At 44.6% G+C, this 27,896-nt stretch overlaps 1 protein-coding gene across 4 annotated transcripts in view; it reads left to right on the top strand.

The window, feature by feature from the left end:
• Positions 1 to 3,938: 3,938 nt before the first annotated feature.
• Positions 3,939 to 27,896, top strand: part of IL1R1 (interleukin 1 receptor type 1) — an 87,837-nt gene continuing 63,879 nt past the window's right edge. For 3 of the 4 annotated variants that reach the window (XM_079940946.1, XM_079940944.1, XM_079940947.1), the window contains exon 1: positions 3,939 to 4,233. The gene's annotated coding sequence lies outside the window, so the exon portion shown is untranslated. Of the gene's footprint in view, positions 4,234 to 19,712; positions 19,837 to 27,896 lie in introns of all 4 variants that reach the window. The other variant, XM_079940945.1, reaches the window with a different exon arrangement.

Genomic DNA, 27,896 nt, shown 5'->3' with positions numbered 1-27,896 from the left:
AAGGTGCCCAACTCTACTAAGTGTATTCGTCATCTTGCTCACAAGAAAGAGGTTTGAAATGCTTTCGTGAAATCCTGATTCATTAAATTCGCAGTATTCTGCCTAATCTCCACCTCTCTAACCCCATCAAATACAAGATGAAATGAGCTTCACCAGACTTGGTTCATTCTTAGTCACTTCACGCTTTCTCTTAGTGATCATGGCTTCATTAAGTGCTAAAGACAATCACTGTAATAATTCATCTAGAATCTTTCCTGTTCACTAATCTGTGCTTGCACAACCCCTCAGACCCAGTGATGGATGTGGGAGCTGTCTGGAGGTAGGCAGTATTAAGGGTTAAGTATTAAGTATTCTCCTAAGAGGCTTGGAAGGAAGCTGGAAGACAGAGTGTGACTTAGTGGTCTGGGAGAGTCATGGAGATGATCTGGTCTGTTTATGTGTCATTGCCTGGAACAGGGGTGGAATCAGCCAGATCCCCCCGGGGCATAACCACAAAGGTCACAGGCAGCCATTGTGTATAGCATGTTAACTCTTCAGCTGAAAGGGATAAGGGTTAAACTAACAAAATGTGCCCCTGCAAGGCACTTCAGAGAACATTTAGATCAGTGCTCCTCAAGCTTTACCGCTCACACGGGTCACGTGGGGAATCTTATTAAAATGCTGATTCTGGGGCTTCCCTGCTGGCGCAGTGGTTGAGAGTCCGCCTGCCGATGCAGGGGACACGGGTCCGTGCCCCGGTCCAGGAAGATCCCACGTGCCGCGGAGCGGCTGGGCCCGTGAGCCATGGCCGCTGAGCCTGCGCGTCCGGAGCCTGTGCTCCGCGGCGGGGGAGGCCACAGCAGTGAGAGGCCCGCGTACCGCAAAAAAAAAAAAAAAAAATGCTGATTCTGATTCAGTCGTTCTGGGGTGGGGCCTGAGAGTCTGCATTTCTAGTGCATTCCTTGATGATGTCTCTGGACTGTGGCCACACTTTGCGTAGCAAGGATTTAGATTATACTGTATGTTTTTCCAGATGTAGAAACTGAAGTGCAGAGAGGCGAAGTGGTTTCCCCAAAACCACGTCCATGAAGTTAGAGCAGCCTCTTTCATCCAGGTCTCCTGGGGCCCAGGTCAGTGTCTAATTACAAAATTAATTACCAAATTGCTGGACCTAGTAAAGCAGGGTTTACCAGCCTTTCTTAAGGACCCGTAGTATGTGACAGGACAGGCAAGGTCAGATTCCAGGCATGGACATGCTTGCCTGAAGGCACACACGCACGCACACATATGCACATGCATGCACACACACACACACACATTGTATGTGCTTTGCATTCTCCTTTCTCATTGATTATGATGTGTAGGAAACACATGGATTAAGGAAACACATGGAGAAATGGGTTACAGTCACATTAAAGATATTCTTAAATGCAGATCCATTCTGAATGTGTAAACTTTTCCATAAAAATCTTACGGGAAAATATGTGAGCTATTTCTGACCTATTAAATATAAATACAGATGTTTCGGAGTTCTGCAAAGACCATGTCGCTGATAAAATCACGTCATAATGACGTCTTCTGAGAGTTTCCATGGTAGAAGCTGTGGGCTTGGCTCAGTGAGTGCTGTGCTCCAGACTTTGTAAAGGACTTTGGAGTTTGGAGATTTTCCATGAACTTCTGGTACTGAATTTTTATTGCCAACTCTGACAATTTGTTTTCCCTGAACTCTGTCGGGGGGGACTAAGCAACTGACAAAACCCAGGCAGGAGTGTGTGTGTGCATGTGTGTGCATGTGTGTCTCCTTGTTGAGAAGTGGGAAAGAGGAAGGGAGACATCTGGAGTGGAAAAGAGGGTCAGAAAAATCCTGGAAACAAAATCTTTCCTCTCCACTAAATGTTCAGTAAGGATAAACTGATTAGGGAAAACTTGGGAAAACAAACTCCTGTTTTGGGGCAAATACCTAGGGTGGGTTAAGCCTGCTGGTGTCTTGTCCATGGCCTCCCTATCAAGTGGGTAGGAAGTTTCTTGGGGACAAAAGCTGGGTCTTCCTGATCTTTTGTTGTTGTTCTTCCAAAGAGCATTGAGAGGGTCTTGCCTTCAGTGGAAGCCAGAAACATCTCTTCAGTGAAATATCATTCACCTTCCAGCATGAGTAGCACCTGGCCAGCAACGTGGGCGGTGCTAGTGTGTTTCTAAGGATCGAACAGCTCAGATCAGCAAGGCTGCCCCTGGAGCTGGGTGTGGGTTAGGCTCCAGCGGCCTCTGCTACTCCACGTTGGAGGAAGGGTGGAAAGTTCCCCCGGCCCCCCGACCTTTGAGGGTATCTCAGCTTTTTCAGTGAGGTTATTTCTGTAGCAGTCTGTTGACACACCAGATGGCCTAGGCCTGAATAGTCACATGTAGGTAGGTTAAAAATGTCAGCAAAACCTCTACAGGAATGTTGCCTTAACCTCAAGACCATTCTGCTCATTCTTAATGTTGAAAGTCCTGTCTACCACTCAGGTGGAAACATTTGATCTCTCAATTAAAGCCCATTAGTGTCCCAATTAGTCACAGCTACTTATAATCATTTAGCATTGGAAACCATTCCCGGAGGCCCTCTGGAAAGGATACCGGGAAGGGTGAGGAAATTGCACTCCCCCTGAGGACATACTCCCTGTTCACAAATATTGATAAATAGCACAGGTCCCTGGAAAGACTCAAAGAGCAAGGCCAGGTTGGGTTCCACCCGGGCTCCACCCTGCCTGGCTGAGGGAATCTTGGGGAAAGTACTTACCTTTTCCATGCCTCCATTGCCTTATCTGTAAAATGGGCTTAAAGAATTTAAAGTTCCTGGAAAAACGCCTGATACATAATAAGTGCCCGCCCTTGCTGTCTGTGTTGTTATCATGGAGAGAAGACTTGGATTCAGAGCACGGAGCATCACGCCAGGATGCAGTAGGGGGTGTGCATGAGTGAACGGTGGTGAAGACCGGAAGTGCGGGGAGGGGGACGAAGAGGAGGGGGACGGAGTGTTGTGCGTGTTGTGACATCACGTTCAAGAGGAGAAGGGGAGACGGGGCAGGGTGGTGGCTGCAGAGCACGTGCAAACACAGATTTGAACGTTGTCTTCTGGAGAGAGTGGTGGCCCATCCAGGTTGGCGCGGGGGGTTCTTTTAAAGGGCAGTGGGACAAGGTGGACAGGCATGCGGAGGTAGCTGCAGGAGGGCCTTGGGTGCCAGGAGAGGAGCTTTGGCCATTTTGGTCCTTGCGCTGCAGACTTTGAGTACAGCTCTGATAGGCGGTGCCCGTGCTCTGTTGAGAACATGAATCTGGATGCCGGGCGCGGGAGGGGCCATGAGAGAGAAACAGAAGAGGGGTGCGGCAGCACAGTCCCTCGGGGATGGATCAGGCCGCCGCGAGTGGCAGCCAGAAGCTCTGGCTACATTTCCCCGAATCCTCCCTGCCCGGATGGATTTTGAGCCCAGGGGTGACTCTTGGGTCTCCTCGCCTCCAGGATGCTGAGAAGAGATCCCTGCAGTGTCCCCAGGGCACATGGCAGGGGCGGTGGGCACAGTAGGAAGAGGCCCTGCGTCTGAAACATGCAAAGACCTGAATGAAAGGTCCTGCAGCATCGCCGGGAGCTCCCATCCGTGGGTGTCATTACAAGAGGCTTGGGAGGTTGGCAGAAGAGCGAGGGCATAGGAGACCCCAGGCCTGGCCTGGACTGGTCCAGATTCTGATAACAGGAACTGTGACAGACGAGCTGTCTGTGGGCCAGCCTTGCCCAGGTTTATGGCTCAGTCATTTGAGAAGAGAGACACAGCCTGTGAACTGTTAGGAGTGAATGCTCAGTGGAGAGCGTGGTATTTCGAAAGGGCTTGGCACGTTTTCTGAATGTTTCTGGCTGCCTGCCGGGCTCAGAGTTTCCTGTTTCTAGTTCCCCACATGTGTCACAGCTGAGGATTAAAGCCCTAAGAGGCATCACCGGAGCCCACTTTCTCCTTTCTCTCAGCCTCTGCACAGCTGGGTCTCCTGACAAGCTGTGAGGCGTCCCTCTCCTACGTACAGACCAGACCCAAAGCTCTTTGGGAAAGAAAAGTGCAATTAGCAACTCCATCCAGGACTGACTTCTAAATGCACTTTTGATTTTAATAACCACCGTCAACTCAGCGGGCTCCAACCAGGGACAGAAACCCTGCGGGCTGACCCTGACTTACCACCTCCCTTGGGGCCAGCCGTTCCCAAAGCCTCCAACCATAAGGAAAGGGGACGGTAAGATGATTGATTTGCACTTTGGTTTTCGTTTCTGTATTTTTTTCCCCTCCTTTTCCCTTTGTTTACTTATACACTGATGAATTATTTAAGAGGGGCCAATGGAATCTGATAAAACTGACAATGTCATGCTGTTTGTTTAGACAAGATGTGAAGGATTTCTTGGAGTTATGTGGCCCTGTGGCCATATTTAACCCTAAGTGTGTCTGTGAGCCCTATTAAAAGATCACCTATGATTACATATGTTTTATTCCATGGAAGATTAACTATGAAATATGTGGGAGATATATTTTATGACTATATACTACCTATAAGGCATCAATAGTTATGTGTCTTTTGGTAAATCACGAGGTTTAACCAAAGGATGTTGTAAAGTTCTTTTAAAATGCTGTAGTAGATGTTAGAATTAAGACATTTTATGACTTTCCTTCATGCTTCTACAGTTCTAGAGGGACATAACCTGGGCCTGTGTTTGGCTGAAGGCATTGCATTGCTATAAACAGATATCACCGATTGCATTTAAAATTATAATATATTGTTTTAGCAAGATTTGTGCATGCTTCCTCCCATAAGAGCTTACAATGGAATCTTTTTTTTTAACGTCTTTATTGGAGTATAATTGCTTTACAGTGATGTGTTAGTTTCTGCTTTATAACAAAGTAAATTAGCTATACATATAACATATACCCCCATATCCCCTCCCTCCCTCCCTCCTAATCCCACCCCTCTAGTTGGTCACAAAGCACCGAGCTGATCTCCCTGTGCTATGAGGCTGCTTCCCACTAGCTATCTGTTTTACATTTGGTAGTGTATATATGTCCATGCCACTCTCACTTCATCCCAGCTTACCCTTCCCTCTCCCCGTGTCCTCAAGTCCGTTCCCTATGTCTGTATCTTTATTCCTGTCTTGGCCCTAGGTTCTTCAGAACATTTTTTTTTTTTTAGATTCCATATATATGTGTTAGCATACGGTATTTGTTTTTCTCTTTCTGACTTACTTCACTCTGTATGACAGACTCTAGGTCCATCCACCTCACTACAAATAACTCAATTTCCTTTCTTTTTATGGCTGAGTAATATTCCATTGTATATATGTGCCACATCTTCTTTATCCATTCATCTGTTGATGGGCACTTAGGTTGCTTCCATGTCCTGGCTATTGTAAATAGAGCTGCAGTGAACATTGTGGTACATGACTCTTTCTGAATTATGGTTTTCTCAGGGTATATGTCCAGTAGTGGGATTGCTAGGTCATATGGTAGTTCTATTTGTAGTTTTCTAAGGAACCTCCATACTGTTCTCCATAGTGGCTGTCTCAATTTACATTCCCACCAACAGTGCAAGAGGGTTCCCTTTTCTCCACACCCTCTCCAGCATTTATTGTTTCTAGATTTTTTGATGATGGCCATTCTTACTGGTGTGAGGTGTTACCTCATTGTATTTTTGATTTGCATTTCTCTAATGATTAATGATGTTGAGCATTCTTTCATGTGTTTGTTGGCAATCTGTATATCTTCTTTGGAGAAATGTCTATTTAGGTCTTCTGCCCATTTTTGGATTGGGTTGTTTCTTTTTTTGATATTGAAGCTGCATTAGCTGCTTGTATATTTTGGAGATTAATCCTTTGTCAATTGCTTCATTTGCAAATATTTTCTCCCATTCTGAGGGTTGTCTTTTTGTCTTGCTTGTGTTTTCCTTTGCTGTGCAAAAGCTTTTAAGTTTCTTTAGGTCCCATTTATTTTTGTTTTTATTTCCATTTCTCTAGGAGGTGGGTCAAAAAGGATCTTGCTGTGATTTATGTCATAGAGTGTTCTGCCTATGTTTTCCTCTAAGAGTTTTATAGTACCTGGCCTTACATTTAGGTCTTTAATCCATTTTGAGTTTATTTTTGTGTATGGTGTTAGGGAGTGTTCTAATTTCATTCTTTTACATGTAGCTGTCCAGTTTTCCCAGCACCACTTACTGAAGAGGCTGTCTTTTCTCCATTGTATATTCTTGCCTTCTTTATAGAAAATAAGGTGACTATATGTACATGAGTTTATCTCTGGGTTTTGTATCCTGTTCCATTGATCTATATTTCTGTTTTTGTGCCAGTACCATACTGTCTTGATTACTGTAGCTTTGTAGTATAGTCTGAAGTCAGGGAGCCTGATTCTTCCAGCTCCATTTTTCTTCCTCAAGATTGCTTTGGCTATTCGAGGTCTTTTGTATTTCCATACAAATTGTAAATTTTTTGTTCCAGCTCTGTGAAAAATGCCATTGGTAGTTTGATGGGGATTGCATTGAATCTGTAGATTGCTTTGGGTAGTATATTCATTTTGACAATGTTGATTCTTCCAATCCAAGAACATGTTATATCTCTCCATCTGTTTGTATCATCTTTAATTTCTTTCATCAGTGTCTTATAGTTTTCTGCATACAGGTCTTTTGTCTCTTTGGGTAGGTTTATTCCTAGGTATTTTATTCTTTTTGTTGCAATGATAAATGGGAGTGTTTCCTAATTTCTCTTTCAGATTTTTCATCATTAATGCATAGGAATGCCAGAGATTTCTGTGCATTAATTTTGTATCCTGCTACTTTGCCAAGTTTATTGATTAGCTCTAGTAGTTTTCTGGTAGCATCTTTAGGATTCTCTATGTATAGTACCATGTCATCTGCAAACAGTGACAGCTTTACTTCTTCTTTTCCGATTTGGATTCCTTTTATTTCTTTTTCCTCTCTGATTGCTGTGGCTAAAACTTCCAAAATTATGTTGAATAATTGTGGTGAGAGTGGACAACCTTGTCTTGTTCCTGATCTTAGAGGGAATGGTTTCAGTTTTTCACCACTGAGAACGATGTTGGCTGTGGGTTTGTCATATATGGCCTTTATTATGTTGAGGTAAGTTCCCTGTACACTTACTTTCTGGAGGGTTTTTATCATAAATGGGTGTTGAATTTTTTCGAAAGCTTAAACCATTAGCCAGACTCATCAAGAAAAAAAGGGAGAAGACTCAAATCAATAGAATTAGAAATGAAAAAGGGGAAGTAACAACTGACACTGCAGAAATACAAAGGATCATGAGAGATTACTACAAGCAACTCTGTGCCAGTAAAATGGACAACCTGGAAGAAATGAACAAATTCTTAGAAAAGCACAACCTTCTGAGACTGAACCAGGAAGAAATAGAAAATATAAACAGACCAATCACAAGCACTGAAATTGAGACTGTGATTAAAAATCTTCCAACAAACAAAAGCCCACGACCAGATAGCTTCAGAGGTGAATTCTATCAAATATTTGGAGAAGAGCTAACACCTATCCTTCTCAAACTCTTCCAAAATATAGCAGAGGGAGGAACACTCCCAAACTCATTCTACGAGGCCACCATCACCCTGATACCAAAACCAGGCAAAGATGTCACAAAGAAAGAAAACTACAGGCCAATATCACTGATGAACATAGATGTAAAAATCCTCAACAGAATACTAGCAAACAGAATCCAACAGCACAATAAAAGGATCATACACCATGATCAAGTGGGGTTTATCCCAGGAATGCAAGGATTCTTCAATATAAGCAAATCAGTCAATGTCATACACCATATTAACAAACTGAAGGAGAAAAACCATATGATCATCTCAGTAGATGCAATGGACTCTTAAATGCTTGAGCATGGTTGCTGTTGTTGCTGTTTGTTTTTATTTTTATTGGGCTCTGGAAACTTATTCCCTTTGCTGGGCCTAGGGAATCACTCAGACATTGGGACTGTCCATCACCCCCAGAGCAGAGGCCTGTATAGCTCAGGGAGCCCTGGTCAGCCTTCACTGTTTTGAGCATGCTTCCTCAGAGGCTTTGAAAATGTTACATCTGGAATTGCAAGGAAGACTCTAGGCTCTCAGGGTTTGGTCAACATTGCCTTGTATTTCTTATTGGACACCCTTGACCTCTCTGTGTCCTATAATAATGTTGTTGTGTGAAAGAATAAGAAAATGGGACAGAATCTGAGATATTAAAGAAAGGAAGGAAGAGAACAAAAATGAGGTTAAGCATTCAATTCAATTCAACTTAAAACTTCCTCTTCTTCTTATGCCAAATGTGACTTTGCACTGTGCGTGTGAGGGTGTGAAGGGCTGGATGGTGGGAAGGACATTTCAAAAGGTGCAGTGAGTGACTAGCTGGTTTGGTGAATCACCATGTCCACCCACAGGCAACTGGAGGCCACCATGTGTGTGCTGGGGGCCGGGGGGAACTCTGTGCTCACTGAAAACGTGTGGATAGTTGGGGAAAGGGAGGAGACATACCATCTGGAAGGAGTAGGGACACTTCTCAAGATGAATTTGATCTTCTTAATAGTGATGATGAATTTTATTTTATTTTTATTTAAAAATGTATTTTTTAGAGTTTCTTCAACATTTATTCCAATTTGCTTTATATTATTATACTTCTAATAGTTTTTCACAGTTATTTAAATTTAAAAGTTAACTTATAAATTAGTGCATTTTATTTTTTAAAAAATTTTTATTGGAGTATAGTTGATTTCATGTTGTGTTAGTTTCAGGTGTACAGCAGAGTGAATCAGTTATACATATATCCACTCTTTTTTAGATTCTTTTCCTATATAGGTCATTACAGACTGTTGAGTAGAGTTCCCTGTGCTATACAGTAGGTTCTTATTATCTATTTTATATATAGTAGTGTGTATATGTCAGTCCCAATCTCCCAGCTTATCCCTCACCCCTCCTTCCCCCCAGTAACCATAAGTTTGTTTTCTACATCTGTGGCTCTATTTCTGCTTTGTAAATAAGTTCATTTGTTACCTTTTTTTAGATTACACATATAAGTGATATCATATGATAAAAATGTATTTTTTATTGAAGTGTTGATTTAGAATGTTTCAGGTGTACAGCAGAGTGGTTCAGTTATACACATATATCTATTCTTTTTAAGTTTCTTTTCCATTATTGGTTATTACAAGATATCCAGTATAGTTCTCTGTGCTGGAGAACTATACAGTAGGGCCTTGTTGATTATCTATTTTATATATAGTAGTGTGTATCTGTTAATCCCAAATTCCCAGTTTATCTCTCCTCCCCCACCACCTTTCCCCTTTGGTAACCATAAGGTTTTTTTTCTATGTAAGTCTGTTTCTGTTTTGTAAATAAGTTCATTTGTATCATTTTTTTTAAGATTCCACATATAAGTGATACCATATAATATTTGTCTTTCTCTGTCTGACTTTACACAGTATGATAATCTCTAGGTCCATCCATGTTGCTGCAAATGGCATTATTTCATTCTTTTCTTATGGCTACATAATGTTCCATTGTATAAATATACCACATCTTCTTTATCCTTTCATCTGTCGATGAGTAGTGATGAATTCTGAAAGATGCTTATGGCCTGTCTCTACTCAACATTCAGTTGTGTTTTTTTTAATTTATTTAATTTATTTATTATTTTTGGCTGCATTGGGTCTTCGTTGCTGTGCACGGGCTTTCTCTAGTTGCAGCGAGTGGGGGCTACTCCTTGGTGTGCTGAGCGGGTTTCTCATTGCGGTGGCTTCTCTTGTTGTGGAGCATGGGCTCTAGGCATGTGGACTTCAGTAGTTGTGGCGCGTGGGCTTCAGTAGTTGTGGTTCAAGGGCTCTAGAGAGCAGGCGCAGTAGTTGTGGCACGTGGGCTTAGTTGCTCCGCGGCCTGTGGGATCCTCCCGGACCAGGGCTCGAACCCGTGTCCCCTGCATTGTCAGGCAGACTCCCAACCACTGCACCACGAGGGAAGTCCCCACATTCAGTTTTTAATCTTTAACCTACAAACCCTTTGGGGCTCTGTTAACTTGCTGAGGAGAGAAACTCCACAGGCGAGGTCACGGAGTGGCTAGGATCCACTTCTGAAATATAGCCTTTAAAAACATACACAGACAGAACATGCTCATGGTCAAAAATAAAATTAAAAAAGAATACATAGAGGGCTTCCCTGGTGGCGCAGTGGTTGAGAGTCCGCCTGCCGATGCAGGGGACGCGGGTTCGTGCCCCGGTCCGGGAAGATCCCACAGGCCGCGGAGTGGCTGGGGCCGTGAGCCATGGCCGCTGAGCCTGCGCGTCCGGAGCCTGTGCTCCGCAACGGGGGAGGCCACAACAGTGAGAGGCCCGCGTACCGCAAAAAAAAAAAGAATACATAGAGATAAATGAAAAAGGTGAAACATAAAAACCTAACATTGTGAGATAAATACTGTTAGTGTTTTGGTGGGTATGGTTTTCTCTGAACACGTTTACATTTTTGACAAAACATGCTTGCACTGTACATGATGTTTTATCACCTGCTTTTCCCTTTCAGCAATATGCTGTGAGCGTTTTACCATGCTAATGTATTTCTTCCTACAAAAGCTTTTTAATCACATTACACAGATGATGTGTTAAATCATGTTGGTATATTTGATGTTTTTCTTTTCTATTTTTAACATTCCCCAAACTAACATTCCTATAGGGAAACCTATGCCTCTCTTCCTGATTATTTCCTTGGAATAAATTCCCAGAGGTCAAAGGGCACGAGCATATTTGAAGGTCTTGCTTCTCTTACTAAATTTTTCTAGGAAAGCACTAGTCGTGTATACTCCCTCCAGCACTGTATGGACACCCTTTTCTCACACTTTCACCAGCATTGGGTTTTTCACCTTTTTTTTTTCCTAAAGTGTACTAATCTGGTAACTGGCCAAGAGTATTTTGTTGTCTTAATTTGCTTCAAGGCCACTTTTTGTGAAACCTTCTGGCTTCCCATTCTGCCCCTTTAGGCTCAGCTTCTTGTCTTTTTTTGGTTACATTATCAAACCAATCCTCTCTCACAGTAACTTTTGCCAACCTAATTTCTGAGGCCTTTGACCTCATTTGATGTCTCTCAGCAAGTCCGCCCAGAGTGTGTGGGAGTCAAATGCTTTTGCTCTGACTTTTTATTTACCGTTTGAACAACTGAGCGCAAACCTCGGTCTTTATGATTTGATCTCCTTTTATCTCTACAATTTAGAGGTAAAAGGACTGACTTTCCACTCCACCACATGATCCTACTGGGAAGATAAAGAGAAAAGCTAGAGGAATGTTCTTTAAATAGAAACAAAGTAAAAATACCAAATGGTACTATTACTAGTGTTAATATGAAGTTTGCTTATATTATAGCCTTACCTTATAGAGCATCTAGTTTTGGGAGAGCTGCGTGCTGACATTTTGACAATGTCTTCTAATTCTAAACTTGGAAGGTTGTGCGTGTTACAACATGTTTCTTGGTTCCTAGATTCAGTAGCACGTGGACATACTTTAGATTAAAAGCAGGTTTTATTTTGTTGCTTCTTTATCTCACCTGCACATGGGATAATATGCCATTCTTCTCATATTGCATTTTCACCATCCACTTGCTTCACTCTGATCCCCAGTGAGAGCCTCTGAAAGGTAGGGGCTGGTTTGATGTGTTTCTCTCTCTCCTGGGCCTGGTTTGGGGTCTGACACCCTGTGAGGGCTTGACGAACGTTTCTCGCATGAGTCAGTGGAAGGGAGCTAGGAACGTTTTTACCCAACTCTGCAGGGAAATGAACATCCCCAAAAGGAATTACAGAGGATTTAAAAATGGAGCTTTATCTGGGACATATTGATTGTTTTCTTGGTTTAGTTTAGTGTGGGTTGGTTTCTCTTTCTACTGAGTAAGACTTTAAAGCTCTTAATGGATGTTAAGCAAATGAATACAAACCCAGGGTAGACTCAGGAAAACGGAGATCGCAGCTTTTGTTAGTGCGAGTCTCATGGACTTGGCATGTATGGGAAGCTTTGCAGGAGGTACAGAGTTTCACTCTGACCCTCAGCTCAGTGGTCGGTTGTTAATATTGGGATCAAATGAACATTTCGCAATCGTTTGAACCTGGTATTGAATAAGTAATGATGATGGCAAATAACCAACAGAGCACTTTCTACATGTGAGACCTGGTTCTAAGTGCCCTGTGTACGAGGTAGTCTTTATTATTATCTTACTTTGCGACTAAGAAATGTAAGTGCAGGGACATGATTTGCCTAAAGTCACATCAGTACTTAGTGCACGACTGGGCTTCATGACACGGTCTCTAGCGAGAATAAAAACACATAGCTTGCGTGCTTTTGAATAGATGACACACAGTTTAAAAGGCTTTAAAAAGGTTATTCAGCGAAGTCTTTCCCTCTTTCTCACCAATAGGTTGATAGTTAATAGTTTCTTCCACCTCTTCGACACTGTGTTAGTCAGGGTTCTCTCTCTGGAGAACCAATAGGAGATTGATATATATGTAGATATGTAGGTATCGATATAGCTATATCAATCTCCTCTTGGTTATATGTGTGTCTATCTGTCTATATGTATCTGTCTAGGAATAGACTTATTATAAGGTGTGGATTGGCTTATGCCATCATGGAGGCTTGAGAAGTCCCAGGATCTGCCATCTACAAGCTGTAGACCAAGGAAAGCAGATGGTGTAGTTAGAAGGTTGAGAGTTAGAGAGCAGTGGTGTAGACACCTGTCTCGTCTGAAGGCCTAAGAACCAGGAGTGCCAAGGGCAGGAGAAGACCGACATCCTCACTCAAGTTGTCAGGCAGAGTTCATTCCACCTTCCTCTGCCTTTTTGCTCTATTTAGGCCCCCAAAGGATGGGATGGAGCCCATCCACACTGGGGAGGGCCATTTGCTTTACTCAGTTCACCAATTCACGTGCTAATCTCTTCCAGACACACCCTCACAGACACACCAGCTATCTGGGCATCCCATGGTCCAGTTCGGTTGACACATAAAATTGATCATGACACATGCCAGTGATGTACACTCATCTGTACCTGGTTCCAAATCTGCGTCTAACGAGCTGCAGACTTCTAAGTTGTTTGCAGACTTCTGCCATTACAACCAATGTTGCAATGAATAACAAACAGCCATGCCTGTGTCGTTTTGCAGAAGTGCTAGCAAGCGTATTTGTTGGCTAAATTCCTAGAAGTGGCACTGCTGGCTCAGAGGCTTGTGTGCGTTTGTGATTTGCCCACCCACCTCCCATCAGGTTATAACAGTTAACAACTCTGCCAGGAATGTTTGAGAAAATGTTTCTCTACACGTATGTCGACGCAGTATGCTACCAAACTGTGTTTTGTTTTTTGTTGTTGTTGTTTTTTGTTTTTATTTTTTAGCTTTGGTGATCTTATAGGGGGAAGAGGTTAACTCTGTGTGTTTTCGAATTTTTCATATCTCATATCATTGCTGAGGGGTTTTTTTAGAGTATTTTTTTATTTTTTAAAATTTTTATTGGAATGTAGTTGATTTACAATGTTGTATTAGTTTCAGGCATACAGCAAAGTGAATCAGTTATACACATACATGTATCCACTCTTTTTTAGATTCTTTGCCCATATAGGTCATTGCGGAGTATTGAGAAGAGTTCCCTGTGCTATAGAGTAGGTCCTTATTAGTTATCTATTTTATGTATAGTAATATGTATATGTCAAGCCCAATCTCCTAATTTATCCACTCCCCCTTATCTCCTGGTAACCATAAGTTTGTTTTCTACATCCATGACACTACTTCTGTCCTGTAAGTAAGTTCATTTTTACCCTTTCTTTGAGATTCCACATATAAACGATATCATATGTTTGTCTTTCTGTGTCTGACTTACTTCACTCAGTATGACAATCTCTAGGTCCATCCATGTTGCTGCAAATGGCAATATTCCATTCTTTTTTATGGCTGAGTAATATTCCATTGTATACATGTACCACATCTTCTTTATCCATTCCTCTGTTGATGGACATTTAGGTTGCTTCCATGTCCTGGCTATTGTAAATAGAGTTGCAATGAACACTGACGTGTGTGTATCTTTTTGAATTATGGTTTTCTCCTGGTATATGCCCAGGAGTGGAATTGCTGGGTCATATGGTAGTTCTATTTAGACTTTATTTTTTAAGAGCAGTTTTAAGTTTACAGAAAAATTGAGAGGAAGGTACGGATATTTCCCATATACCCCCTGCTCCACACGTGTATAACCTGCTCCATTAGCAGTATGCCCCACTCCCCAGAGGGATACATTCGGTACAACTGATGAACCTACACGGACACGTCATTATCACCCAAAGTCCGTAGCTTACCTTAGGGTTCACTCTTGGTGTGGTACATTCTATGTGTTTAGACAAATACAGAATGACGTGTATGCATCATTATGGTATCATACAGAGTATTTTCACTGCCCTAAAGGTCCTCTGTGCTCTGCCTGTTCATCCCTCCTCCCCCCCGCCCCCTGGCAACTGCCGATCTTTTTATTGTCTCTATAATTTCACCTGTTCAGAATGTCATATAATTGGAATCATACGTTATGCAGCCTTTTCAGATTGGCTTCTTTCCCTTAGTATTATTCATTGAAGGTTTCATCATGTCTCGTCATGGCTTGATAGCTCATTTCTCTTTAGCACTGAATAATATTCCATTGTCTGGATGGACCACTGGTGATTCATCCATTCCCCTGCTGAATGGTATCTCGGTTGCTTCCAAGTTTGGACAGTTATTAATAAAGCTTCTATAAACATCCATGTGCAGGTTTTTGTGTGGATATAAGTTTTCGACTCCTTTGGGTAAATACCAAGGAGAGTGATTGCAGGATCGTACTGCAAGAGTATGTTTAGTTTGGTGAGAAACTGTCAGACTGTCTTCCAAAGCGGCTGCACTGTTTTGCAGCCCCTCCAGCAGTGAATGAGGGTCCCTGGTGCTACACATCTTTGACAGCATCTGCCGTCAGTGTTGTGGGTTTTGACCATTCTAATAGGTGTGTAGTGGCATGCAGATTGTTTTAAAACCGGCTGTGATCATGACGATTGTTTTCTGAGCCTCGTGGGTGTCCAGCCATGGGATGCTGCAGTAGGGCAGGGCACACAGAGGGGCCGGGCAGTAGCCCAAGTCGAGTGTGTGATGAGCGTCGTGAAAGACACAGATGGCTGCTGAGACAGTGGCTAAGGGGCTGGGTCTACGTTACCTGGTGATGGGGGGTCCTTGTGAGGAGGCGTGAGGTCTGAGGCAGAGGGAACAGCGGCACTTGAGCCCGGGGTGGGGGGGCAGGAGAATGGGGCCAGATCATGGTGGCGTAGACAGAGATGGGGCCATGGTAAGGAGCTTGGGTTTCATTCTGAACTTCCCAGTCACAGGCTGGGGAGATGGTGCCAGAGTGTGTACAGTCTTACCTCCCAGACCACAAGTGCTCACCTGTGTGATATTAGGGAAGCCCAATCCCTGTGCCCGAGCACTGGGGGCCGTCGTTGTATTTACCATGAGAGATGGTGGCAGGGCGGACATGTCCTGGCACGCAGGACACTGTGCTGTCTCGCCCAGCCCTGGATTCCTGGGTGTGTGACAAGCGACAGGTGCTTTGCCTGAACGTGGCCGTGGAGACATTCCACAGGCACGCACTCTGCCTCTCCCAGGAATGAAACGAGGTGTACAAAGGGCATTCTTACTCATCCCCTCACGCTTTGCTAAATTAACTGAGGGTTCTGAGAAATGATTCATGAGCGTGCAGTCCGGACTGAGCCCCGTGCTCGGTGCTTCCGGTGCCGAGAGGAGTCGGAGGATGGGAAAACACAGAGGAAGAAAGTGAGCAGCGGCTTCTTACTTTCTTACTTACAGTTTCGAGACAGAATTAACATCAATGATCAAAAGGCAGGCGGAGGGGGCAGCAGAGAGGCCCAGGCGCCTCTGGTTCCAGATGAGAACCCCGGCCTTGCAGACCACTGCGGGGGCCTGTTTGGTGCTGGGGAGTCCATGGGGCTGGAGCTTCTCATGTCCTTCTCTGTAGGTGCAGGTAGGGTGTTCCTTCTATGTTTAGAGGTGAAGAATCAAGAGCTTTCCTCAAGGCCACGGGGTGGGCCAAGGGTGGAGCTGGGACTAGCCCCTGATTCTGAGCTCCCTGAGGATGCTCTCCAGGCATCCCCAAATGGAGCAAAATTCCTCAGCCTCATCGCTGGGGAAGGCCTGGAGGAGAGGCGCTCTCTCTGCCCCGCATCCTCTTTCACTTTGGCCCCTCTGGTTCCAGTATCAATGGGCAGCTTGGCTTCCGAGCCTGTAGCACTGGCAGAGCCCTGCAGAAGGGCTGGGCCACACCCTCACGTGCCTGATGGTTCAGGCTGTAAGCCCAGAGTTGCTTCTATCTTGGGAAGGAACATAGGGGACCGAGGTCAAGTATTGTTGGTCGGGCTCTCAGGCCCCTATCTAGGGCACAACTGGTGATTAGAGTGGGGATTAGCGCGTGTGCGTGCGTGTGTGTGCGTAGGTGGTGTGTCTGAATGAAGGCTTCAGGACCTGCTGGCCCAGAAGATGTGTTCAGGGTTGCAGGTTTCCATGGAGATAGGACCACCTGGGCAGGAAGTGGGACAGCTGTGAGATCAGTTAACACCTCAGCTAGCTTTGCTTCCTGGTCCAGGGAGAAGAGGGCAGGCAGGGTTTGCTCTGGAGGAGGAGGGATTCCACAGATGAGTTCCAGATGCTCAACTCAGACAGAGTGGCCCAATCCAACACAACATGGGGTGGGGTTGGGACTTGTCTAGTGGTAATGATAAGGAGGTAAAAGAGGCACAGCCAAAGGGATACTTACAAAGGAAAAGCCCAGAAAACATATTTAGAAAACTTGAACGGGGCTTCCCTGGTGGCGCAGTGGTTGAGAGTCCGCCTGCCGATGCGGGGGACACGGGTTCGCGCCCCGGTCCGGGAAGTTCCCACATGCCACGGAGCGGCTGGGCCCGTGAGCCATGGCCACTGAGCCTGCACGTCCTGAGCCCGTGCTCCGCAGCGGGAGAGGCCGCAGCAGTGAGAGGCCCGCGTACCGCAAAACAAAACAAAGACAAAACTTGAACGGCATCTGTGCTAATTGTAATTAAAATAAACATTTCAGGATTCATAGATTTTTAGGCTCTTGGTTTTCCGATATCTGTGTTCAATCTGTTCATGACAATGACTAAAATTTCAGTGAGAATATTAGCAAGTTTGACGTCTGAAGGCTTCAGACATTCTCCGAATCAATGAACAAATGAATGATGATGTTGCTATAGAACTAGGCGATGGCGTGATTGTGTCTTTTGTGGAGGTTTGCCTTTTTTGTCACTTGAGGGGAAATTATTGGAAGTGGACACACTTATACATTATCCTCTTTTTTCTGAAGATGCTGAACTTCCTGGCTGAGGTAAGCAGTGTTGGTTTGTTTGACTGTATCCACTCAGCCACTTACGCCAACGATATATTCCAACATGGCTGCAAACCCAACACATTCCACAGCCATGAGTATGACCCCAGAGGTTGATGTGGTTTCCCTCATTCAATTCCTGGACTCAGTGAGAGGGCAGAACTTGACTGGAAATCATGGGACAACTCTTCTCAGATCATTTATTACCTGGATTTCAATTGCTGGTTCTTTGACCACATCGCTCTGGGCAGATCTGCCGCTGTCCTGAATGAACCAGGGTCAGCTGTCATCTGGCTCCTCCTGGCGGCGTCTAGGTGCTTTACAGACATTACCTGTGCTCTGTACAGAGGTTTTGCTGTTTTCAATTTGTCCCAAAGGAAGATGGGGGGCAGAGCTAGCAGATTTAGGCAGGTACCATCTCCAGATGGTGGCAGATGAATGACAGAGTCAGGATTTGAACCTGGGTCAGTTGGGCTCCCAAACCTCTTCGCGTTTCACTGTGCTGATATGATAACGGGACCCAAAGAAGGGAAGTGCTAGTCGATGAATAATTCTTTTTGAGATGTATTTGAACTCATATTTCTATGAGTGTCGAAGCTTTCAGAGTTCGTTCACGGGAGGAACATGATTAAGGCTCCCTTCTACCATTTCTTATGGGAATTTATCATCCAAGCTGGCACCTGGTACCTGTAAGCTAGTTTTTAAAGAAGGCGTTCTGTACAAGGGTTATTTTCCAGCCTCTGAAATGGTCTGTAGATAATATTTAAGCTACAACCAATACAATACATATTATAAAGTAAAAATTCAACTATAATAGGAACTCAACAGATATTTCTCTGGAAGGATTAAACATACCCTGCCTGAAATAGGTGGGAGAAACCTGGTTTCACAGATTGTATCATCTATCTGTTAATGAATGATCTGTACATCAATAAAAGAACAGATAACACATGTTAATGAGTATGTGGAGAAAAGGGAACCTTTGTGCACTGTTGGTGGGAAAGTAAATTGGTGTAGCCACTTTGGAAAACAGTGTGGAGGTTCCTCAAAAAATTAAAAAATAGAGCTACCATATGATCCAGCAATGCCACTTCTGGGTATATATCCGAAGGAAATGAAATCAGTATCTTAAAGAGATACCTACACTTCCATGTTCATTGCAGCATTATTCATAATAGCCAAGATATGGAAATAATCTAAGTGTTTGTCAACAGATGAATGGATAAAGATGTGGTACATACTGGACATACAATAGAATACTATTCAGCCATGAGAAAGGAAACCCTGCCTTTTACAAGAACATGGAAGAAACTTCAGGGTATTAAGCTAAGGGAGATAAGCCAGACAGAGGAAGACAAATACTGTACGATATCACTTATATGTGGAATCAAAAAAAGCTGAACTCAGAGAAACAGAGAGTAGAGTGGCGTTTGCAGGGGCTGGGGAGTGAGGGAAATGGGGAGATGTTGGTCAAGGTACAAACTTCCGGTTATAAGAATAACAAGTTTGGGGATCTAATGTTCCGAATGGTGACTGTAGCTAATATATTGTATTACATACTTGAAAGTCACTAAGAGAGTAGATCTTAAATGTTCTCACCACAAAAAAAAGAAGTGGTAATTATGTGATGGGATGGAGGTGTTAGCTAACACTCCATGGTGGTCATATCTGACAGTATAAAAATATATCAAATCAACACGTTGTACACCTTAAACTTACACAATGTTATATGTCAATTATATTTCAATTAGGCTGGGAAACAAACAAAAAAATAATAACCTGTTAAACAATATGCAAAAAGTCACAGCATTTCTTTCCTGGGGAGAAAATATATGATTCTAGCCAGGGGTGATAGAATGGGTTCTTTGACTTGTTGATTTAAAAAATCTCATGTGATACTTGCCATGACAACCTCTTTTGAACAAATTTCCCTCAAGGTTTAAGCACTTCTCTAGAATATCGCAGTGGTTTGCTGAGCTGACTCATAGGGAGAAGGAGAGGTTACATTTTTGCAATTGTAATCATGTGGGAAATTACACCCCACATCACTCAGCACACTTGAATATTTCTCATCAACCTCGAATTCTGAGATTTATTTAACTGCAAGATCAGAGTTCTAGATTTTCTTTCCCAGTTGAAATGTTTAAGAAATTTAGGTAACGTGACATAATATATAAAAACTAGGTTCATAGGAAAGTGAAAAATGTTGGGAGGGTGGCGGAGGAGGGGTGGTGGAGACAGACACTTCCTTTAGTCTGGAACTGATGTCCGGATCATGAATTATTGTTCCAGGGAAACCTGCTGTGTGTGAGTAAACCCCTGAAGTTGGACTCTCTTCCTCTGCCTGGCCCCTGTCGGCCCAGTCGGTGTAGAAAATGGTGTTGCTGCGTTAGGGGACCCACTCAGCTACGTACAGGTACCTACTATGGTCAGCCTCTGTGATCTAGGCCAGCCTTTGTCGATCTTGACCGCACGTTGGAATCACCTGGGGAGCCTTAAGAACTACCAGGTACCCGGGCCCCACCCCCCAGACGTTCTGATGGCATAGGTCTGAGATGCAGCAGACCTGGGCAGAGGGATTTTTTAAAAGCTCTCCGGGGGCAGGTGTTATAATGTGGCCTGAGAATCACTGACCCGGGAAATAGACAGCCATAATTTCCATAATTTACCCAAGTCAACGAGAAGCTGGCTAGAACAAGGCTGTCCTGAGTGATTGCCACATCCCTCTGCTGGGGGAATTTAGGTCCATTTCCCAGAATACTTTGTTCCTGAACATGGTCACAGGTTCTCTGTCCCGTCCGTGTGGTTTGAATTTTCTAAGGGACAGTGGGTGTGAGTAGTGTAAACGGAGCCGCTGTCATTTATTCGGCTAAGATTTAAACATCTGCTCTGCTCAAGCTACGGTCAGTAAGGGAAAGAGCTTACCTTTCAGCATGTGACGAGTATCAGGGAGAGAAGGACTCAGCCCTACGGAGTCCGGGGTGCTGGTGCCACCAGGGACGGGGAGGTGAAGCCAAGGGCTCACAGGAGGTGGAGATAGTCACCCGTTTCCCCTGGTTGGAGGGGTGGGAAAACCCTAGGACACCCTCTGAAAGGAGCATACAGTATTGAGGCTGGGCCTGGAGGACGAAGGAGGAAGAAGGATAACAGTCTGGGCAGAGGGAATGAGGGAACAATGGAGAAACTGGCAAGGAGGCTGCTTTGCGATTTGACCTCGGCCAAGAAGCATCGAGGCAAGGAGGGGAACTTGTCAGAAAGATGGAGTCAGGGAGGCCAGGAGGGTCTGGAATGAGAGCCAGTGGTCTGGGCTTCATCCAGGGGAGTGGGAGCCCTGCGGGGCTGGGTTCTGACTGCCAAAGCCCAAGCAAAGGGCAAGTAGGGGCTGGCCTAGCACTATTTATCCAGCTAATGTGGGTGCTTTGGAAGAAAAGTCTGTGTTGGTCTAACCATCTCATTTGACAAAGTGGGAAAAACACCCACGTAGGCTCCACACGTCAGTTTTGTGTCCACAGGGTGGTGGGTTATTGCATTAGGGTAGTTCAGACTTTTCCTGATTGCTGCCTTATTCATCTCTCCTTTTCTCTAGCTTTGAGCACTACTTCCTTTCTTCTTCCCCAGTCCTCCTTCTGAGGGGGAAATTGAAGAGCCTCCCACACATATAATCTTGTTGCCTCCAGTAGTGACAGTGAAACTCTGAGTATAAAAAGATTCTCTGGTCGTTAAGAGGCCTGATGGTTCGCACGGTATTTACTTCATTCTTGGCCACGTTGACTCTTAAGTAAATATGGTAACTGCTTGTTTAAAAATTCTTTTCACAATACAATAATAACATTGAAAGGTCAGCCAGGTTTTGGCTCAGATGGCCAACATGCTTCTGCCAGAGATGTTTCTGGATTAATTTTATTGCTTCTAAATGTTCTTCAATGCATTTTGAGAATTTTATTTATGAGAAAGTGCTGTTAGTGGTTCTGTCTAAAAGGGGAGAGGAGGGAGAGCGATTTCCCTATAATTGAGATCACTTTGTCTAAGTCTGATTTTGAATTATCTCAGAGGTAGAACAGATTGGTGGTTACCAGAGGCAGGGGGCGGGGAGGGGTGAAATGGGTGAAGGGGTCAAAATGTGCAAAGTTCCAGTTATAAAATAAATAAGTCCTAGGATGTAATATACAGCACGATAACCATAGTAACTGTGGGTGCTGATGGTGGTTCACTAAACTTATTGTGATCATTTCAAAGTATATACAAATATCCAATCATTATGTTGTACACCCGAAACTAACACGTCAATCATATTTCAGTTTAAGAAGCATTTATTTGCATTGTGTTGGACACATTAGAGGATTCCTCCCCTCCCCTCCAGCACACACACACACACACAGAAGGAGGATGTTTATGGTCCTGAAAACTCTCGGGTTCACTTTTTCTCCCATTGGCAGAAAAGGGTGAAATCACGTTAGCAGACTTTCTGTGCTGGGTCCTAGTGTTTTCTGTATGACAGGGCTAACATTTTTCTAGATAAACTTTGCATGTCTGTAGTTTCTCGGTTCTACTTCTTACTGTTCTCACATTAATTCATAACCCCATTGCAATAAGTGTTTGACCTAGTTTGAAAGAATCTGGTCATAAAGGAGGAAGGAAAAAGTCACTTCTTAAAGGTAAGGCTTGTTTATGTGCGAATCTTAGATGTGTGACACAGTCGGGAGGTAAAATACTGAAAGGTCTTAGTTTTCAACGTTGGGCAGTGTTGTCTCATAGCTGCACCTTTTCTCATCAAACCGCAGGTCCAGTTTTGGACTGGGAAGGCATCCTTACTCCAGGCTTGAAACTGTAACATGTCCCCTACCTATCTTGGGGGACCAAAATTAGCAGCAGAAAGCACCTACTATGTGCCAGCTACAGCAATAAGCACTTTACCTGTATGTTCACCGTCCTGGTCGGGCGGGCTCTGGTTTCCCCATGTGACGGATGGGGAACTGAGGCTGACGAAGCACCATTGGGATGGGTGGAGCTGGAGGCACCCTGAGCCTCTCCTGTCTATGGGCTACTGTTGCTCGCGGCATCCCCGGCACACACATTTGTGGCTTAGCTCTCCTGTTGACATAGCAAAGTAAAGTACCTGCATATGTTTCTGTTAGTTACCTCCAACTCTCAGATCTCTGAACAGCTGTCAACGTTTCACTTGTCACTTCTGCACTCACAGAGCCACCTTTGATTCTCCATCCTAACTTTCACCTGGCATGTTCCCTGCTTCTTTCTTTGTTTAGGTGAATCTCACCTTGTTCCAAAAAGGACTTGAGGCAGCTTGTTTAAATGTTTGTCCAAGTCTGTATGGCCCCTTGGGGATGTGTGAAATAACGCTTGTGTGCGGGGGACACTGCTGGGCAGAAAACATTTACTCTGAGCACTTGAGCTTCAAGAGTTAATCTCATTTATTCGACCTTGAGAAAGTGCTAACACTGCTACCTCCTGGGAGTTTTTCCTTACAATCGTGGTAAAGAATATGTTTGGAAAGTATCAAGAAAAGAAACGTATATATATATATATATATATATATATATATATATTCCTTTAAAGCTATACAATATATACTGTATATATGTGTATACACACACACACACACACACACACACACACACACACACATTCTTTTAAAATTGCTCAGAATAAGTATACAGCTCAGCTGGGACCAAAGAAACGTTTATCAGAGGGTAATGGTAAAAGCTGTAACTACGTGCCATAGTGAGATTGGAACTTTCCTTCAATCATTCAAGAATATCTAGTTAAAACATAAGCTCCTTACTGCACTTCAAAGATACGCCTTTGACCACAGAGGGTTTTTCCTCTCAAAACACTTTGTGCTGTCACGCAAAACGGGGATATTCACTATGGAAGCCAAATTGCACTTCCTTTGATCCGCTGAAAGTTAGAAAATAAATTTCATGCTGTCGGCAGGTTATTGTTTTAAACTTCACTGCATCAGACTAACTTCTGGACAGAAACCCCGATGACACAGTTGCACAATGTGACTGTAACCTTTACTGAAGCACCAGGTGTTGAGAGACACACAGGTACACCTGGTGCCAGGTGGTCCTCTCGGCCCTGCAGGAACAGAGTCTAGAGCATCTTAAAGAAATTACATCATGAGAGCAGACCCCGAGCTCTTGATTGTAAACAGCTCTCATGGTCATAAATCCCTCCTCAGAGCCTGCGGGGGGCGCCTGCGGGAACTTGGGACCCCCAAGTGTTGTCCTGAAGTGTCTTACCCGGGACCCCCCACCCCCACCCCACCCAGGTCTTGAGGCTTTCGTTCCGTTCACCACCTCCATGTGGGCGTATTTTGCCTGGTTGCTTGGCCCCATCAGCCTGCATCTCTGTCCTGGGGGCTTTAATGTGAAACGTGAGAACATTTCAGCACGGAGACTTGGATGCGTGTGTTGGGTCAGCACGTGTGTTGTGCGTGGCAGGTACTGTGTTTGCCGTGTGTATGTTGTGTGAGTGCGTGGTTTTGCGTATGTGGTATGTTGTGTGACTTTTCTGTGTGTGTTGTGTGAGGGTGTATTGTCTGCTGTATGTGTGTATTTTCTGTGTGTGCTGTGTAGGCCGTGTGTGCTTTGTGAATGTCTTGTGTGTTGTGTGAGTGCCCAGCGCCAGGCATGCATTTCACTGGGTGCTCGGTAAACATTTATTAAATGAAGGAAAGGACACAGTTCCTGCCCCGCGAAGCCCATGGTGCAAACTCACAGGCTGGGCTGTCAGGTCCTCGAGGACACGGCCTACCTCGTGTTCCTCCTTCTGTCCTCAGGGTCCTTCAGAGGGAGGCGACGCTGGCATACACAAGTGTAGGGGCGCCGGTGGGGATGGATATTGTGTACCTGGACATGGTTTTGCTCGCAGGCCCAGACTCCTTGAGGCAGACACTTATTTTCCAGGTTCGCGTCTCACATCCCGTGGAAGTCCCTTCTTTATTACGGTCACAGTGTACTATCGGTTCACCCCCTGCGGAATGTAGGCTCCACGGTAGGGCTTCTGTGTGATTCGTTCTCGTATCCGTCCCAAGTAGCTAGAACATTGCCCGGCAGGTAGTGTGTGCTCCGTAAATATTTACTGAATGAATACATGCCAGGATTAATGAGTTCCAGCATACTCGGTCCAGGTCAAGGTTTTTAGCCCAGGGCAGGCATGACTATGTCCGTCACTGAGTTTATTTTAAATCTCAGTAACTCTTAGGACCTGGCCTTTCAGGGCAACCCCTCCGGCTGCCACTGGCCCTCTCCCTTATGTTGGTGTGGCATCTGCAGGGGTTGTGGAGAGGTCCCAGCCTGCCCCCCTCAAGGGGAGTTGCCTCATCCTGCCGGGTCAGGTGGTAGCCCCCGTCCTTGGGTCCCTGTGGCCTCCTGTGTCAGCTGTGGTGTGACAGGTCTCACTGGGTGTGGGCCATGAAGCTGCTCGGTGCCAACAGCTGTGGGCCTTGCCATTGCACCAGATGTGAGGCTCCTGGACTCCAGCTTCCTGGTCCCAGGAGCTCTTGGTCGCTTCTCCCACTCTGCTGGTGCCCCCGGGCTCTGGGATCCTTCTGTGCCTGGCTGGAAGCCGGGTCTCACTCTGCGCCCACCTTTCTGGGGCAGTTGCCACCTCCCAGGCTCCCCCGGGGGAGGAAGCCACGAGCCCAGTGACCGTAGGTTTCTACCCCCGCTTCCAGACTTGACCGTCAGAGCCCAGCTCTTGCTTCGTCCGTTTTCTCTTTCTGCGGCTCTTCCCATCGGCCACAGGCCGTGCCCTCCTGGGCTGGGTGGAAGCCCTCCCTGTTCTAGTCCAGCCCAGCTCACTCTCTGGTGTGTGGGTCCACTCTTCCCCTCTGACTCTTGAGAAGTAAAGCCCAGTTTGAGGAGCTCCAATTAAATCCCTCTTGTCTCTCGGCAAAGCCTGGCACATTTTCCACCACATTTTAAGATACATCTTGCAATAGATGATAGGTCATAGTTACTTGTCAGCATTTTCTTTCTTCCTTTCCTACTGCACCTATGACAATTAAGGACACTTGGCATAGGCAATTGTCTGGCCATGGCCTTAAACTCTACTCTGGAGTTTTAAGACAAGCAGTACCTTCTTCGTTCTAGCCTCCGTCTTCTTCTCCCCAAGGTAATGGATGCCTCTCCTGCAAAGGTAGGAAGCTATCAGGCAACCAGAAACAATTAAAGGGTGACCCAGAAGAATATACATTGTTTAATACTTTCAAGAAATATAATTCCCTTTCAAGAAAGATCACCCTTTTAATCAGTATAAATGGCATTAGACCACCTTCATGCGATAGGCTGGCTTCCATGCTGTATCCTGGAATACAGCTAAAGAGAAAAAAGAGCCTGGGGCTGCCGTGGAGTAAGACGCACGGACCCCTGGATAAATGCGACAGTGCTGTGCACCAGTCACAGCCGCTGAGAAGTGCTGATGCAGAGTGGGGATGAAGGTCCCCAAGACGGACGCCATTAAACACTGGACCCAGCCTACTGTCTGATTCCTTGGTCATTAAGAACACTTCTGATGCGATTGTGGTTTCCCAATGTGTCCTTCCTGGAAGAAGAAAACGTGCTGTCAGTAAATAATAATAGCTTGTCCCTTTGGAAGTTATAGGTTTTATTTAAAGCTAAATAGTCAGAGTTCCTTTCTGGACTGACACATCTGCCTCACAAGAACAGTATGCGTGTGAAACACCACAAAGCCTGATTTCCTGAGTCTGTACAATGAGAGCCAGGCCCGAGGGCCCAGTGGATCCAGAGGTGAAGGCCGTCTTTCAGGACACTTTGGGGTTAGCTGGACGTCCTCTTTAGGAACAGGTTAACCTCAAACAGTGCCTTTCCTGGCAAACTTCTATACTTAGGTCAGAGCTTTCTATGTCAGTTCTCTCTCTGTCTCTGTCTCACACACGCAGACACACACATACACACAATAATGAATGAGTGGACATGAAGTAGAGAGGGACCAAACTGTGTAATAACAACCAAATCTGAGAAAAAATTCACTGTGAAGAGTGAGATGCACTCAGGTAGATGTTGGTGATAACAAGCGATAGGACTTGGCAATGGCAAGAACCATGAGCTTGTTGAAATGAGCTGCCTTTGCTCAAGCAAAAAAAAAGAGAAATTGTAGCCAACCTTCAGGGGTGCCACCTAGCTTCCGCAACAGCCTGGGAGGTTGCCCGGCAGAGCCTGAGGGGTCTTTCTCTCTTCTTATCTCCATTTCTTGCTTCTCTCTTTCTATGAAAACTGCCTTTCTTTGCATCTCTGGTTCATATAGAGGAAAACATAGCTGCCCCGCGTGTCCCAGATGAATTTCTAAGCAGAATAGCACCTTCTTTGTGTTGACTCCAACCGAGACTCATAGGATGTGTGTTTCAGGTTGGATGCAAAGTTCTGGGGAGAGAGAAAGTGAATGCTCTAGCTTTGGGCCTAGCAAACGCTCTTGGCCCAGCCAGCCATGGCCCAGGGTATCATCCCTTCATCCCTAGGGCCACATCTATAGACAGGAAGTGGCGGAACAGGGAAGTTGGTTCCCTTTCCTGAGAAATAGGTGTACACTGACTAGACACCAACCCAAAGACATTATATAAATGGAGCAAGGCTGAATGCGGCCTTGAGTTAAGTATTCGAGTACATTCAGTCTGTTTCCTTAAGGTGACACTGCATTCCAATCCAAGGTGTGTTGATTCAGAAGATAACCTAGTAAAACGCCAAATTTCATCAGTCAAAGATATTTAACCTCAGACATTCCAATGCCGTGCTATTCTTATTATATGTAAAATTGTATTTATATCTTATTGGGAAAAGCATCATCAGCCCCACTTTGAGAAGCAAGCTGAGTTTTCTCATAAATGCATTTAGCTTTTTCATAATGACGTATTCCCAGAATGCTAGGCTTAAAACAAATTTGAGTAAATCAGAGCAGAAGATACCATAAATGTTAATGGCAAATGAAAAGGCTGGGGGAAATCCTTATGAAGTATATCAATACTTTACGTATACACAATGATGTGAATCCCAACCTCCTAATTTATCCCCCCACCCCTTCCCACTATCCCCTTTGGAAACCATGAGTTTGTTTTCTATGTCTGAGTCTATTTCTGTTTGGTAAATAAGTTTATTTGTATCAAGTTTTTTAGATTCCACATATAAATGATATCACGTGATTTTTGTCTTTGGCCTACTTAGTACGGTAATCTCTAGGTCCGTCCGTATTGCTGAACATGGCATTATTTCATTCGTTTTTTATGGCTGACTGGTGGTTTGTTTTGAGGGATGAGTTAAGAGGTTTGGATCAGTGGTTCTTGGCTTCAACAGACTTAATGCTCCTTTCCTTAATGCATATTTTATAACATTCTCTTTACAAACTTATAATGAAATTCACTGATAACGTATTCTATCTATACATGACATTAAACACGTAACTATATTACACTAAGCATAATGTGAAGGAGAAATGAAA

This window comes from Stenella coeruleoalba (genome assembly GCF_951394435.1).
Source record: "Stenella coeruleoalba genome assembly, chromosome: 13".
Taxonomy (NCBI): domain Eukaryota; kingdom Metazoa; phylum Chordata; class Mammalia; order Artiodactyla; family Delphinidae; genus Stenella; species Stenella coeruleoalba.
The sequence above is the reverse complement of the archived record's forward strand: the minus strand, read 5'-3'. Positions and strand labels throughout refer to the sequence as shown.